The sequence below is a fragment of the Peromyscus californicus genome, unplaced genomic scaffold (genome assembly GCF_007827085.1).
Source record: "Peromyscus californicus insignis strain IS unplaced genomic scaffold, ASM782708v3 Scaffold_13__1_contigs__length_99412109, whole genome shotgun sequence".
In the NCBI taxonomy this organism is placed as follows: domain Eukaryota; kingdom Metazoa; phylum Chordata; class Mammalia; order Rodentia; family Cricetidae; genus Peromyscus; species Peromyscus californicus.
Genome location: NW_026294424.1, coordinates 60,940,761 through 60,957,656, shown reverse-complemented (window position 1 = coordinate 60,957,656; position 16,896 = coordinate 60,940,761). Strand labels below are relative to the sequence as shown.

Here is a 16,896-nt window from a genome sequence, read left to right as displayed (position 1 = left end):
TCCAAGAATATCCTAAGTTTTCCCATATTTCTAAGTGGAAATTTGTAGAAACAGCTGTGTGGATAAAAAATCAATACATTGGAAACTTCTAGGCTGGTTAGATTTCTGGGAGTATAAAATTGAATCCAAATAGGAAGATGGAATGAGACTCTATCAAAAATGATTCCAGCAGAATCAGGGCTGGAGTGAAAATCCCAGGACATATAATGAGGGCAAAGTGATTGAACCAGAGCTGTCCTCTGGCCCAGAGAAGTCAAGAAGAAGCCAGGGAAAGCAGAGCAATTCCAGGCCACTGCTCATCCCCCAAGTATGGCTGAGGTCAGGGTCTCCGAGGTCAGGCCTGGGTTCAGCCCTTGGAGAGGCAGGAAACCACACCAGCAACTTTTCAAGATGTACTCTTGATGGTATTTGCAGGGACAGCCAACAACAGCCAGAGGGCTGTTTACCAACAGCATTCTCCAGCACCTCCCTCAGAAATGACTGCAGAAATTCCTGCCAACACTTACATGGGAACCAAAGAGAAGAGACCAAGTGTAGCCATGTAAAACATGCCCCAGTCATTTCGTAACCTCCAGCTCCGCGCAGACGGCTGCTGTGGAAGAAATGACTGCTTACAGAACGGAGCCCAGAAATCAATCCAGCCTTCGGAAAGAAAGCAAGAGTGAAAATTAACCACCACCCTCTGGAACTCAGAGCTCTCTGATGTCCAGGAATAAAACATTCACAAAGGAGAGGGAATGGGGTCAAGGGCAAGCACAGGTCATTGTTGAAGGCGGTCAATGTCAAAAAGGCCACGCCATATTAAAGTAGATGTTCTTCAGACTGGAGAAGCCAGATAGAAATTAGTACATCTCCATATACCCAAGAGAGGTGGGGCTCCGGGCTCTGGAAGGAACCAAACACAAGCTCAATTGCCAAGACAGTACCAGAAGCCACGGAAGCTGGCTTTCATCAAGTCATCTGCCCAAAGCTGGGCCTTAGGAGTCTTGGGACCCTTGGGACCCATTATCTGGGGCTCATCCTTGTCTCTCCTTTATAGCGATATTCAGAACAGTTAGGTATGCCACTCTACACATAGACAACCCTTCCTGCTTCACCCTACAGCCTAAGAATGAGTACAGACACACTGTTCTTCTAGATCTACTGGACATCCCTTTTGAAAACATCAGGAAAAGGGACATGGAGCTGAGTTTCTTGGTCTTGACTAGTTGGTGGCACCCTACAGTCCGCTACACCCTGCAGAGTTTAGACAGCAGCATCCATTGGGGTAAGACCTGAGGTGACTGGTTCTAGCACTGACCACCTGACATTTGGTTTACTACCTGGATGGGGTAGAAGGGCAGTCAGTATTGAGGAAGGATTTGAATCCTCCCCCACCTCTCTTCTCTCATGCATGCACACTTGCACATTCACCACACTCACACACACTCAATGCATGTACACTCACACATGCACGAACACTCACACACATATCACATACACCCACAACCCCCCCACACACACACCCACACCCACACACTAAACCTTCAGAGATAAAAATCTCAAAGAATTGACCAATCCTCCTCCTTCACCTCTTCTTCCCCCCTTACTTCTCTCTTCTCCCTCTTATTCCTCCATCTTCTCCTTTTACTTTACTTTCCTCTTTTCCTGCTCTTGCAGGAAAACCAGGAAGGCAATTATAAAGCCCATTTTACAGGCAAGTAAACACAGGCTTCAAAGGATGAAGGAATCTGCCAGAATACACAGCCACGAAAGTGAAAATTCAGGGTTTCAGATTACCAGCTTACTGTATAGAATGTCAGCTGTCAACAAAACATACCACCCTCTTCTGAAAGACAGATTTTGAAGGCTGGGGTTATGAGGAATGCATCATATTCATTCAGCAAATACCTACTGAGTATCTACTGTCTACCAGGTGCTAAAATTGCCCCAACTGGCATGAGCTTTGGCCCTAGGTAGCTACATTCTCCTGCTTCTCTAGTTACGTGTCTTATCATCAAAAGAAGAGGCTGCTGAATATGCTACTCAAGGGAGCCCAGAAAGCAGCTTCTCTTCTATGTCTTTGGAGGAAACGATCTCATTTTTTTTCCTAGGACCCTCCAAGAACCATTTGGTGACATGCAAAGAGGCTGGAGGGACAGCTATTAAGGAACACAGGGAAAGATACAGCATGGAGTCAGGAGGAGGGAGGAACAAATATGGCAGCCTTTGTGTGTCTTCCTTCCCAGTCAAATAGGGAGGGCTGAAAGCGTGGTGTATTCTTGCCCCTTCTCTACCCGAGGAAGCTGGGAGAGTTATAGCCATCCGTAACACTCAACACACCTGCAGAGAGAGCAAGTTGCAGAGTGTGGCTCGCACCCCTAGGCAGACTCCCGGGGTCCCAGGCAGCTGTGGAGACTAGCAGCCTCTGGTAGTCCCCACCTACACAGTGCAGAACAATCCCCTTCTCCCCTGGCTGCTGAATCAGCCGGGCTGGGATGCTCCAGGGAGAACAGTTAGACTCTAGAGATATTTGGTTTACTCGGCACCATGAAGGAAATCACAGTAGTTCAGGGAGAGAATAAAAAATGGGGAGTTGGCAGAATAAAGGTGATAAAAATAGATTTTCCAAGCCTACAAAGATGAATCATTTTGCCACGGGGATTCGTGAAGCGGTTTCAATTTGGTTTTCGATCCAGCCCCATAAATTTGATGAAGGGATATTTCCTTCCCTTGGCAACCAGTGCCATGAAGCGTTCATTCAGTCTTCAGACAGCTTTGACGGGGTTTGATTAGAAGATTGCTCGGGAATAACCTCCAGCCCTTTCTCTGCCTGCTACAAATATGGACTGTGATGGACAAGGGCCAGCGAGTGAGGCTGGTTATCCAGCCCTTGAATCCAGAACCACTGCCTCTTCCTCCCGGCTCGCTTTTCTCCAATTATTTTCCCTCTTTGTTGCCAGAAGAGAAGATTTTCACAATGCAAAGGGGGTAGCTGAGGAAAGAGCAGAGTGTGAGAGAGGCCCCAGGTGAGAGGTCTCTCCATGGCACCAGGTGCTGCCAGGAATGACGCAGTGTGGGCATCCGTCTTTAAAACACAGCAGGGGTGCTTCTCATTCACAAAATTCTTAACATTCTCTTGAGTTTGACAAATTACTATATCTGTGCCTTTAGCTACATACCCCTAAAGGAAAAGACAGTATTCCGCTTAGCAGATAAAGCCTATTTAAAGCAACTGGCGGTGGGGTGGGGTGTAAAAAGTAAAAATCCATATCAAAGGCTCAGTGATAGGAAATTGATTCTGGAATTACTTTAGCTCATAAAAAGTAATGTTTTAAACTAAACGTAAAAATCCGCATAGCCTCCTTCCTTCTCCCCTGAACATCCATCATATACACTTTCCAATAACGGATCTTACTCACCCCAGCATGTCCTCACACTCAGCACTGAGCTCCAGCAGACTCACACAGAGAGATGGGCGGTGCGCCTCCCCTCCTGTGAGCCCCTCACAGCAGCAGCCCAGATGCCCCTACATTCTCCTGCTCAGCAAGAGCCTCACTACCACAGAGGCAAGCTTGGGGCAGAGCAGGCTGCAAGAGCTGAAATGCTGATGCGGGAAAGCAGGATGAAGTGCTAGGGAGCCGATTGCCACATCTATTGGGAAGGGAGGCGGGGATTCCGCTCCCGCAGAGGAAGAGGAGGAAGCGTCCCCAGACCCCCGGAGACCCAGATACCATTGCGCAAAACAACATGGTGGCAGTCTCTGGACCGGCACACAGTAGGCTTGCAGTACTGCCAGCCATTCTGGGACTGGACTGAAGGAAGTGTGACGCAGGGCACAAGGCCTCCAACTCAGAGACAAACCAGCTGCAGGGGGCTGGGCCAGCTGCCACCTTCTGAGTCTCAGTTTCCCCATTTATAAAATAATAGTGCTCTTAAGCAGTTAGATGGTCCCTAGTCTTGCAACCATGAAAACAAACACAAGCCTAACAAATAAATAAGCACTGCTGTGGTTTACCGGAAACACACTACATACCATTCACCACCATCTTACACATTTAATGTGTGTCAGCTTGATTGGTCCCACAATGCTGAGATGAGATTTATTAGCTCCATTTTATAGATGAGGAAACTATCACACATGCTCTGTGAATCCCCACGAACGTAAAAAAAGATCATCATATCCATTCAGTGTTTTGAATTTAAATGGTCGCATTTAATCTCTGTGCTTGAAATTGAGGTGGCATCTGCGAATGGAATCCAGTGCCGTCGGGTGATTAATGTGTTTACAGTCTCTGCTGGTGTAACTCTGAGATACCAGTATTTACGGTTTTGCTGCTGCAGAACCCATTTCCCACCTGTTGGTTTTTATTAAAACTCCATAAAGGGCATGAAATATTTCTTTGTGCAGATTCTAAAAACAGGGTCCTGAAATATGTGAGCAGAAATACCCTGTATGGATTTACTGTTTGGAATTTTCAGGTGCTATAAAACACAGTGTTTACAACCAATCCATCACTTATAAAACTTTATTAGATTGATAGGCCAGCAGAGTCCCTGGCATCCTGCTATTTATTGACACCAATAGATCATCTAGTAGGCTGGCTTTTAACATTTATTAATAACTTCTGTGCTTCCTGGCCCTTCCACTGTTTCCTCCCATTACGCCCTCCTTTATCGTTCCTGTCATTTACTCTACTTTTTTAAGTAAAATATTTACTCGAGGAGAGTTTTTAAATTTACAGAAAATTCGCAAAAATAAAAGAATGTCAGTACAACCAAGACCCTGGATCTCAATGCTTGGGATCATCCGTAACAATTGCTGAACAGATGCACGCAGAGTACTGTGAACCAAACTGTGTTTCGCTCCTATGGCCTTCATATTTTTCCCCCAATGTTCTTTTCCAGCTCTTTGATACCGTCTAGGACAGCACAATACATTGTCAGCGCGTCCCCATAACTTCCCAGGACTTACCTTGTTTCTGAAACCTGCCTGTTGTTTTTTTGTAATGACCTTGGCAACTGTGAAAACGCTCTGGCTGGGTGCTTTCTAGAATGTTTTCCACTTGACTTAGCTATTTTTTCCCTCATGCTTAGCCATGTGAGGAGGACCATAAAGGTTAAGTACTATTTTTACAACACTTGTATCATCCACACTGCTTTTATTTTACGTTTTCGGGGTTGGTTTTTCATTTTATGTGGGGGTGGGAGGTGGCTGTCTCACTGTTTTCCAGGCTGGTCTTGAACTCCTGGCTTCAAGTGATCGTCCACTCCTTCCTTGTGTAACTGAGACTATAGGTCTGTGCCACCATGCCTATTAGTCATCATATTTTTAAAAGCTTTATATTTAAGTCGAACAGCAGCTTTATGGTAAGAAGAATTGAACTTTGAAAAAAGACAAGTTAAATAATGAGGCCTTTACTTGGTTACCCTGTAGTTTACATGGTTGAGAAGATAAGAGAGAAACTAAGGCTTGCATCCATTTTCAGATGAGTGTGGAACCCTTAAGCGTCTAGCGGGAAGCCAGTTAATTACCAGAGAGGTGTCTAGCAATTCTTTTGAAAGGCTTGCCAAGACAAACTTCCCTACGAAAACAGTCTCAGAGGAAGACGTACTGGAAGAGCAATGTTATTTCAGCCAAGTATGGCCTACTCTTCGTCTGATGCCTTCAAGCGGGTAGGGACATTGTTTTTTTTTTTTTTTTTTTTTTCTTGTCAAACTGTAGAACCCCCATGAGCTCAAGTTGGGAGTCCACGGCAAGAAATAGTTCCGTGGAAATTTCTTTATGTAAGCTGTGACTATGAAAAACAGGTAAGCCTCAGACCAGAACATGTGTTCCTGCTCTTATACATTTTTCCTCACAGGTCCTAATTAAAGGTTTTATTCCCAAAGGGGGAAAGCAAGGAAGTGATGTAATGTCACAGGCTGCCGAACTCGGCCCAGTGAAAGATAAGGGAAAACAACGGGGCCCTTTCTTCAAAGAAAGGTTTGTTTTCTCTTCCCCCAGAGACAGGAAGAAGAAAAAAAAACTAAGGAAAGGATAAAAAGCTTACCGAATTCCTATATTTAACTCCCACCTTTGCAGAGACACAAAATGATGGTGGAAAGAAGTTTGGAAAATAATTTATAGTGTATGAAGAGGTAATTAGACTCCAGCAAGCGACTCTAGTCATTCACGGCACGTGTGAGTAAGAATTTAGGTGGCTGGCTGGCTTATTCACTGCAATGGGTTGACTTGTACCCTAACCCCTATAACTCAGAATCTGACTGTATTTTACTTTAAAGAGGTCATTAAGTTACAGGAGATCATCTCGGTGAAACCTAAGTCAAGCTGTGATGGTGTCCTCATAAAAAGTGGAAATGCAGACAGAGACAAGCATGGATCAGTGCAAAAAAGATGGCCACCTCTACAGTAAAGAAAAAGGCTCAGAAGAAACCAGGGCTCGTGGCGCCTGGATCTTAGACTTTCATGTTCCTCCAGAATTTTGAGAAAACACATTTCTGTTGCTCAAGCTGCCCAGTGTGTGGCACTTGTTACAGTAGCAGAGCAAACCGACAGGCTCCCCTGGCACTAACAGTCAAGGTCAAGGGGTAGGAGAAAGGCTCAGAGCGTGAGCCCGGTGGGGATTACCTAACAAGCTGTCAGTCCGTTAGACAAAGGACTTTCCAAGTTTCCATCCGTCGTGATTTCAAATCTAACTCCAACAATTAATGACTCCCCCTGTGGCTTCAAGTCCCTTTTGTCTCTCTCCTCTTCCTTGAGTCCTTTCAGTACTGACCAAACACACCAAGACTACAACTGGGGGTGGGGGGAAATTCAAAGTTTTCGATTCTAGGACAAGAAATTATTTGTTCTTGTCCATACTTAAACATAAAGATTTAATGCCAAAATTTTTCACTCATTAACTGAGTCCAAATTTTGTCATTTTCCTTGAGTTTCAACCCAGTATGTTCTTTACTCTGCCAAACAGCTGCTCATGACCGTCTCTTAGAGACAGCCAAGTCAGTACATTCAAAACAGAATTGATCTTTGCTCTTGGAACCCATTTCTCATTCCCCTGCTCCCACGATCCCTATTAATGGCATTAGCATCCTCCAAGTTGCTCAGGTCCAAAACATGGATGTCATCTTCCTAGCGTTATTTATTGTGTTTTACCAAGTCCAACACGTACATATTTTTAACATCTGAAATAAAGTCGCATCTTTCCATTGCTGGTGCCTTAGCATTGTGTCATAATTGAATTGGCAGGTGGTTTTTATTAGCTAGGCTATTAAAAACTGTATGTCTTATAAAATGATGGCTTATTGCATCTGGAGACAAATTCTATCTTCTCATGTCCATTCCTCCTGGCCTTCATCTAGGCTTAGACGTGTGTCATCTCTCATTTGGATTTCTTGTCTCCTACTCAACTGATTTAATTCCTTGTTTCTTTCCATCACAGCCTGCCCACACTGTTAGTGTTTAAATCTGAGATGTCTTCCCAAAGCTCATGTGTTAAGAGCTTGGCCCCCAGCACAGCAATGTTGAGAGGTGGGACCCTGAGAGGCGACTGGATCATGAGTATGAGAACTTAGACACTGATGAAGTCATGGCTAAATAGGCTAATGAGCCGCAAGCCTAGTGGGAGGAGACAGGTCACCAGAGCTGTGGTATTGAAGGGTATGATTTCTCCAGTCTTTTCTCTGCCTGTTTGGTTCCTGACTGCCATGAGGACAGGAGTCTCTTTTGCTACACACTCCTACTTCCATAACCCACTGCCTCCTGGCAAGCCCAAAGTAACAGAGTCAGCTGACCATGGACTTCAATCTGTAAAAATGAACCACAAAAAAACTTTTTCCCCGTAGGTTTATCTCGGGTATTTTGTTATAGTGATAGAAAGCCAGCTAGTCACACACAGCTGCAGAGTTATCCGCAACACAGAAGTCTTTTGCTTTCAATGGGTTCCAAGAGATGAAAAAGGAACCAACTCCATGTTGATGGCATTTCTGGCCTCAATGTACTCTTTCTGGTTCACTTTCTAAAACACTGACTTCTCTCAGAGATGCTTAGCTCCACATACAGTATAGAAATCCTGGCCACTCACAGACAGCATCTAAGCTCTTCTGGCTTGACCATCTACATTCCTAAAAAGAACATCCTTTCCCCAACCCCAAGGCCATTTGTGTTCATGGGACCCTGGTGGCACCTCACCTGTCCAAAGCAGGTTTTGACCTCAAGTCAGCATACCTTCCTTGTTCATCGTTGCCTATTAGACTTCCTTAGCACTCTACAGTTGACCCAATGTTAGACTTGTTTATTTGCCTTCTAGAAAGAGGTCCCTTAAGCGTTAAAGGTTATGTCTATGTCAGAAGTGGATTCTTACTTGGGAGAATCCACAAGAGAAAACAAACCATCTCTTTTTGGTGCAATGCACAAAAAAAAAAAAAAAAAAAAAAAAAAAGAGGAAACAAGTTTGATGTCATACAAGAGAGACCGTCTCAGGAAACTGTAATCTTTAAAGTCCTGTGACCCTAGGGAAATGACTTCAGAAGAATGAGAGATTTACAGGTCAGTAGAGATGCTCCTCAGTTTCCAATGAGGTAAGTCCTGACAAACATATTGAAAATGCAAGGGTTGGGGATTTAGCTCAGTGGTAGAGTGCTTGCCTGGCAAGCACAAGGCCCTGGGTTCGATCCTCAGCTCCAAAAAAAAAAAAAATCTCTTAATAAAAATGTTTTAAAAGAAAAGAAAATGCAATAAACACATCTACCCCACCAAACATCACACCCAGGGACACAGCGCACAGTAGTATACGTTGTTTACTCTTATGTACGTGTGGCTGACTGGAAACTGTGGCTCCTGCCACTGTCAGGGATTTAGAATGTCATACTGCACACCACCATTCCAGGGAAAGATCAAAGACTCTACCAAATGGGCATCATTTCACATCATATTCAAGTCAAACAACTGTGAACCAAACCAGTTGGAGAATATATGTACAACGATTTCATCCCCTGTGACATGAAGGTCTGACGGCTCCCAGGGATCACTTCCGGTTTGAAGCTCCTTCGCTGGAGTGTGGCTGCACCCCATGACTCGCTTTTAACTGAATGAGTATGGCAGGCGTGATGAAATGCCACTTCAGAGATTAAGGTATAAAGGACTGTGACTTCCACCTGAAGTGTTGGTGCTCTCTCTCTTTCTCTCCCTTCTTCTTCTCTCCCTCCCCCTTTCTCTGTCTCTCTCTCCCTCCTTCCCTCTCCCCATCTCTCCACTCCTCTTTTTAAGCAACTACTCTAAGCCTTGCTCAGACTCCGACCCCATGGGAACTATGGGAAAACCAAGGTTGTGTGTTTTAGCTACAAAGTTGGGTAGGCAATTTGTTATACAGCAATGGATAACTAACAAACTCTCCAAATAAGAAAATCCAAAGAGAGGTCGGAAGGACAGGATACATATAAGGAACAAAACTTTTCAAAACGTCTGCCCAAAAACTGGACAAGGAGACTAATGTGCCAGTCTTATCTAAGCATATTAGTGAGCAGCCACGAGCTGTACACACAACCACAGTAGTGTATGTTGTTTGCTCTTGTGTATGTATGGTTGACTGGAACCTATGGCTCCTTCCACTGTCAAGATTCAGAATGCCACACTGCACACCACCATTCCAGGAAAAGATCAACGTATGGATTCTACTGAATGGGCATCACTTTTACACTATGGTAAAGTTAAAAAAAAAAAAAAAAACTAAAACAGTTGGCGAGTGTATGCACAACTCTTTCATTCCCGGTGACAGGCAGATCCCGACAGCCCCTCTGCTTCACTGGTCATCAGAACGCTCCTTTAACCCATCTCCCTCACTGTGAGGAAAGCAGTCATCATTTGACATGGGTGTCTGCATATTCATTATGTAGCCATATCTTCTGGGTTGGGTCATAGCTTAAATGGGGTCTGGTTCCTGAAGAATCACGGATGTGAGAGATAAACTTGGACTCTAATGTAGCCCAAGAAGAACCCCAAATGCCTCTATTCTCATGTGCTTGGATTCCACTCCATATACATTTGAGAGCTTTATAAAAGTATAGGAAAAGATGAGGCCCCAGAATGGTCTGCACATTTACAAGCCAATAGTGGAGACCGCTGTAACCAGCACGCAGCCAGCAATGATCTGATAGACATCAAATAAACTATTCCTCTCCCCAATTCATGCTCCATCATTCAACTTAACACAGGGCCGAATGTAAAAATGCAATACCCTCACTTTTTGTTGTTGTTTTTTTCCCCCCTATAGTCTGTACTCTTTTATGTATAAACCAAATGCTAACAACCATCCTGACTGCAGACTGGCCTTGGCACCAACTCCAACAGCAGTACATAGAACAGATCTCCTGTGTACCATGTGGGAATATGAGCAAGGCTTCTCACACTGTGCCAGGGATGAGGATAAAAGGAGATGTGCCCTGAAGTCACTTCTGGTTGAGATACCCCACAAGATCTAATCACTTCCCTCAGTGAAACATGCTTCCTTCACAAAGAACAAAGAGACAGACTCGTGTGTGTGTGTGTGTGTGTGTGTTTGTGTGTGTGTGTGTGTACATGCACTCGTGTGAACACACCTGCAAACAGAAGGAAAAGGAAGATGTCATTTTAGGAAGTTTGGTTGTATGCTCTAAGTGGAATCATGATTTTTCAAAAAGTCTTTTGCAAAACTTACTGATAATAAAAACATAATTTTTGTGTATGAGTATTTGCCTGCCTATATGTATGTATATGTGCAAGCCTGGAGTCTGTGGAGGCCACATCTTCTGGACCTGATTCATAACCAGTTGTAAGCCACCACATGGAGCCAAACCGGGATTCTCCAGAAGAACAGCAATTGCTTTTAACCACCAGCTACCTCTCCAGCCCCTAGCAAAGATTTTTTAAATGCTTTCATTCTTATTATTATGGGTTGCCAGACTACACATCACTGACTGTGATTCCTGGGATGTGGCCAGGTGGAGCTTGATTTAATTGGGCTGACAGAAATACTTCCTGTAGGGTCCACAATCCCCAGCCTTCATTAAGTGAACACATCGGAAACGAGAAGGGTGGTGGTCTTCTAAAACCACGTGAGCTCTGCTTGGAGGTCAAGGCTTCCAAACAAATGTTTGGAAGTATTGCACTCAGGTCTACGTGATGAGGTCTGGAGGAGACAGTGTGACAGGGTGGAAAATCACAGTACCCGAAGCTGGGTGAATCCAGCTTTAAATTCCTACCCTTTCTCTTATTACTGGAGAGGAGAGTGAATAAGACTGAGTGAACTGTAGGGCCTGAGATCCAACCAGGGTCCAGCCAGGATGACATCTCAGTGTGAATGTGAGGAGTAAGAACCAATGTGGTGCTGTATCTGGCACAGAATAGACATTTAATATGTGAGTGTATGCCCTGTGATGGCTACACCCTGGTCTTTCTCATTGCCTACTCTGCCTCCTTTGTGGCCAAAAATAATGACTTTAATTGGAATAGAGACAGAAGTAAAGAACAGAATTTTTGTTGAGCTTTCTCTGAACTGGCCCATAAGATAAACTGTTGGAGGAGGAGGAGGAAAGTGCTAGAAATTCTGGGAGAAGTGGTAGACTATCTACCTCAAAGACAAGGTGCTCATGAGAGTGGGCTGGTACATGGGAGCTCACCTCAGGGTAGGTTCTCAGGGAGACCTCTCATTGGCTGGTGGACACCCCAACACCTGGGGCCCAAGTTTATTATCTTGTCCTTTTCCTGAAAATATGAAGTTTGTGTAAGGCTTTCATGCCGGTTTTCCACAGCTTCACAAACCTACCTCTTGTCTAAAACAATGTGTTTAATCTTCTTACAGTCTGGAAATCTCTACAGCCCTTTCATCAATCTCCCTGCTCTGATCTCCCTCAAACAGTAAGACATCAACCACGCCACAGATGCCTTCTGAAAGCTCCCAGAAGTCTGCAGAGTTTCCAGAAACTTACATTTCATCCATTCCAGGAAGCTCAGCTCTACCCATATTTGAAATAATGTCTTAGTTAGAGAAAAATGCATCCTTTATGCAAAAAAAATATTTCTGAGTCTAGGGAGGGCAGACTTCACCTTCCCCCTTGCTTAAAGAATTCAAAATAATCTGTCATGAATCTCCGGTCTTCAACTGGGAACAGTGGGATAGGTAACGGAAGAGTGGCTAGGATTCAGCACACTCCTTAGCTTTTACTGTTTGACTAATCTGGAGTGAATAACTCCCCCAATACATGCCCTCATGTCTGCATCTATAAAACAGATGTAACTACAATGTCTTTCCATCTGTGAGGTTTTTTTCCCCCCTAAGATCAGTTTCATCCTCATGGTCCCGGATACAAAACCAAATGAGCAAGATAGTTCTAAGAAGGTTCAGGACCTGAGGCAGCATCCCCCAGTATCATCTCTTTCTAGTTGCACTTCTCATATGCATATGTAAATGGCCGTTAAAAAATAAATCCCAGTAGCCAAAAGATCCAGCTGCAAACTCCCATGGACTGCAAGGACTTGGTGTGCAATGGCCTTCAACATCTTCTAACGACCGCTGACTGGAACTTCAGGACGTGACTCAATTATGCAATGCTGATGAGCTGGCAGACTAAAGGGATACTTAAAAAAAAATCTTTGGTAGGCCAAGCCCTGAATCTGAGGTCTTTCTCTCTGGCAGCAGCAAACGGTTTCTCTAACACCTAAAGAAGAATGCAAGCATCTGTAGGCAGTCACCACGCAGCTTCAGATGTCAGCGTTACAGAAGGAACCCAGACCTGGATCCAGGGTCTGTGTGCGTTCTTGCCAGGAAATGTTTCTCAGCTACTTTGTTTTAACACCTTCGCCCCTGAATTCTCTGTAACCACAGCTCAGGAGGTAAAATACACCTATTCATGCCTCTGTGCATCTGCATGTGTTTGTAATTCTGGATTGGTATGTGAAAACACCCTTTGCTATTTATCTTCAGGTTGAGTGATTGGGCCATCTTACTGGATTGACTTCTCAACACTAAGCCGTTAGGAGACACACACAGAGACATATGTACATAATGTATACAAGCACACACACACACACACACACACACACACACATATAAATATACAGTCCCCACCCTGTCTCTTGGTACAGAAAACCCTCAACATACTTCTCAGGAGACCTGAGGCTTCTTGATCAATAGTTGGCTGGTGGTCTGCCAACTCCCTGGCAATGTAAACACCAACCTGGAAGTCTTCAGACACATTTGAGGTATTCTCTGCCTTTTCCTTAGTGTCATGAACATGACAGGGAAAGACAGTGAAGAGTTTCCTCCATCTTGTATTCTGACTGCAGCCATTTCAGGTTTAACTAAAATTTGATCTCCCTGATGGAGAATTCCATGGAAAACCACCCAACTCTACCCTAGGAACCTGAGGACAAGATACCCTAAATAACTTATCTTCTGTTAAACTACCTGCTTGTGCAGAACTCCCTACAGCTAACTGCTTATCTTAGTTTCTGTTAAACTGCTAGCTTGCATAAAACCTCCCCCTGCATCTGCCAAGTGAACTACCAGGATTTGGTTTTTGCCTTTGAAAACCCCTTAGCCTAAACACTTGGGCCTACTGTTGGGCCCTAAATACCTAACTGTAGTCACAGCTAGCTGGAATAAAAACTTTCACTTGGCTGTCAACTGTAGCTGATTCATCATCTCTGGTGAGCAACCCACAATAATAAATATGAGAAGGAAGGAAATATCATTTGAAAATTATACCTAATACAAGGGCAACAACCGAGAATATATTGCTTATTTGGAGTCTCCTCCTATAAAACAGAATTTTCTTTGAATCTCCAACTTTGTGCCAAGATAAAAATTTGCAAACCTACCCAAATGGTTACAATGCTACCATAATATCGTATATTTAATTGACATTAACAGTGCTACAGAGCACAGGCCTGCTGCTTTGCGGCATGTGCCTACATTTGGACTTGTCTTACTATCTCTTCAGAATTGTGGTTTGTTTGGTTTTTTTTTGTTTTTTTGTTTTTTTTTGTTATTGTTGTGGCCCTGGCTGTCCTGGAACTCACTCTGTAGACCAGGCTGGCCTCAAACTCACAGAGATCCATCTGCCTCTGCCTCCCAAGTGCTAGGCTTAAAGGTGTGCACCACCACTGCCTGGTAGAATTGTGATTTTTAATGTAAAACTATGCCAACTGGTGGCCATTATTGGTATGCGTGATCATAGCTAATTAGCATTTAAAGCCATACTATCTTAGCATAAATACTAAACACTTACAGGCCTTTCATTTCAAGTTGTTACATCATCTTACTCTCCAGAGTATATTTAAACGAAGTTGATACTTATCTTTCTCATGCAGTAATCTATTTTCTCCATATTCTGTAAAGAAAGATATTAAGAGACTACACACGCTCCAGTGTTCACACAGGTGGTTTTATGTTAGATCTTGATAAATGAGCAGGATTTTGTCAAAAAGAGTGGAAACACTGACAATTCCTTAACCACTGGGGCAGTAAGTGTGCTTAGGAAGCATTTTCTTTTCTTTCTTTCCTTTTTTTTTTTTTGCTTTTTGAGACAGGGTTTCTCAATGTTGCCTTGGCTGTCCTGGAACTTGCTCTGTAGACCAGGCTGGCGTCGAACTCACAGAGATCTGCCTGCCTCCGCCTCCCCAGTGCTGGGAGTAAAGGTATGTGCTACTACAGCCCAGGAGGAAAGCATTTTCTAAATGCTCAACTACCAAAGTAGTTTACTTAATACTTGATATTAACATATTAAATATGGTCAGAAGATAGCAATTTAGTAAGAAAGATGTAAGTGACAAAGAATGAAAACAATCAGGGAAATGTCAGCTAGAAAAGATCCAGAACATGGGAAAAAAGAGAATGAGAAAGAAGTCATCTATACAAGCAGGAAAACAGCTGAAGACCCCTTGCTTATATCAAACTGTCTGATATGGAAAGAATAGTATCTATGGTAAATAATAGCAAAATGGGGGGGCGGGAGGGGGGAGGACAGGGAATCCATGGCTGATACATAAAATTAAAAAAATAATAATAGCAAAATAAGCCTGGGGAGCTGGGCCAAAGGGTCAGCATGCTGGTTCTGCAAGTCTGGGCACCCTAGTTTGAATCTCCAGCACTCACATAAAAAGCCAAACATTTGTGTACAAGCTTGCAAACCCCAGCAAGCTCTAGGTTCAGTGAGGCACACTGTTTTGAAGTAGTAACCCGAAGAGAAATAAAACAAGACACCCAAAGTCCTACTCTGGCCTCCTTACCTGTACACACGGGCGTGTACACACAGATATTCCTAAGCATGCACCACACAGCATACTCTGCACACATGACTACTCCCCAAGAAAGAATATCAAAATACATGTATGTACTCAAACATGTACTATTACTAAAATTACTCACAAGCACATCTGAAATTAAAGTTTCCACCCCCCTCCCTTTCCTTTAGCTACTGTGTACAGAGCTGTATGCAGCTCATGAGTGTGTCCTGGGGCCTCCTTCACTTTGTACTTCATCTTATTCCTGGGACACTAATTCCCAGAGCTCTAGGGTCAGCAAGGTCAGAGGCTGCCCCAGGCTCAAAGCCAAGGAGATACACATCAGTCATAAAGACCATAGCTTCAACATCTGGAAGAGATGGCTTTAATAAGTAGAGTTCTAAAATAATGGATGTAGATACATACTAACATATGTGATCTATCAATAATACTCATATATTATATGCTTGGTAGAATTATTTAAAACCACTCTTCCTAAGTTTATCTATCTACCCTCTCCCTATTTGTTAGCTCACTTGGCTACATGATTCTGACAAACTAGATGGAATTTTAATGATTAATCTCCAACTCTCTACCAACCAATCTAGGAATGAAAGTGTATCCACAGAAACAGCAATTCTTAACGAATGAACCCAGTTTGTTTAACTCACTGATATCATGCCTTCCCACCAGGACCCCCACAGTCTTCAAGGACAATAGCTTCTTGTCACATCTAATTTTAACCAGTCACCATGATATAACTAAGAAACGTTAAAACAATCAGCAGGGCCTATGCAGGAGCCAGCCTAAATTCTTGACATTTTTCTCATTGTTTTCCTGCAAAAACACAGGCAGAGAAGGTAATAATCAAGGAAACAGTCAGCGAATCTTACCAGGCCACACATCCGTGTGTGTGTGCGTGCGTGTGTGTGTGTGTGTGTGTGTGTGTGTGTGTGTGTGTGCGTGTGTGTGCATGCGTGTGTGCGTGTGTGTGTGTGCGCATGCGTGTGTGCGTGTGCGTGTGCGTGTGTGTGTGTGTGTGTGTGTGTGTGTGTGTGTGTGTGTGTGTGTTGTAGCTCCTTCAAGAATTAAGATTTGGTCATCTTCCTGTTCTCCATTTTTCCTTTTATCTACACAAAGGTAGTGTCAGTTAAATGGCTACTATTAATGGCTAAGAGTTATAAAACACATCAATACCTGAAAGCTATATCCTGCCTGATCTGATGTGAACATGAAATTCTACAGATCTCATGAGTGGGCACAGAAGTGCTGGGGCCATTCTTGCATGGTTCACCAGGTAACAAACACTGGATAACCTTGGAATGAGTTGTCTTGGGAAGAGCTGGTTTGTAACTAGCCAGTGCTGAAACATTTAAACCAACATAGAGTTTTAACACTGAAAAAGGCAACTTAAGGTGATATTTCCTCTTGCAAGTTCTCGGTTTCCCCCTCCTCCATTAAGTGGAATGTAATGAGGCACTCCAGAGGGGACATGTAATTCAAATCACATTCCCTTCCTGGGTCAACCGAATTATCAGCCTCTTGCCCCAAAACAAATTTACCTCTTTAAGACTAGAGGACTTTATCACTCTTGGGAAAAATACAAACAATGATTAAGATGCCATTTGGACATGGCTGGAATTTTTCATGTTCAAGGG

The 16,896-nt window shown here is 43.6% G+C and overlaps 1 protein-coding gene across 7 annotated transcripts in view; it reads right to left on the bottom strand.

Annotated features, from left to right (window-relative positions):
• The window catches only part of Limch1 (LIM and calponin homology domains 1), a 321,480-nt gene that overhangs the window by 151,838 nt on the left and 152,746 nt on the right, over positions 1–16,896 (bottom strand). The window lies entirely within an intron of this gene.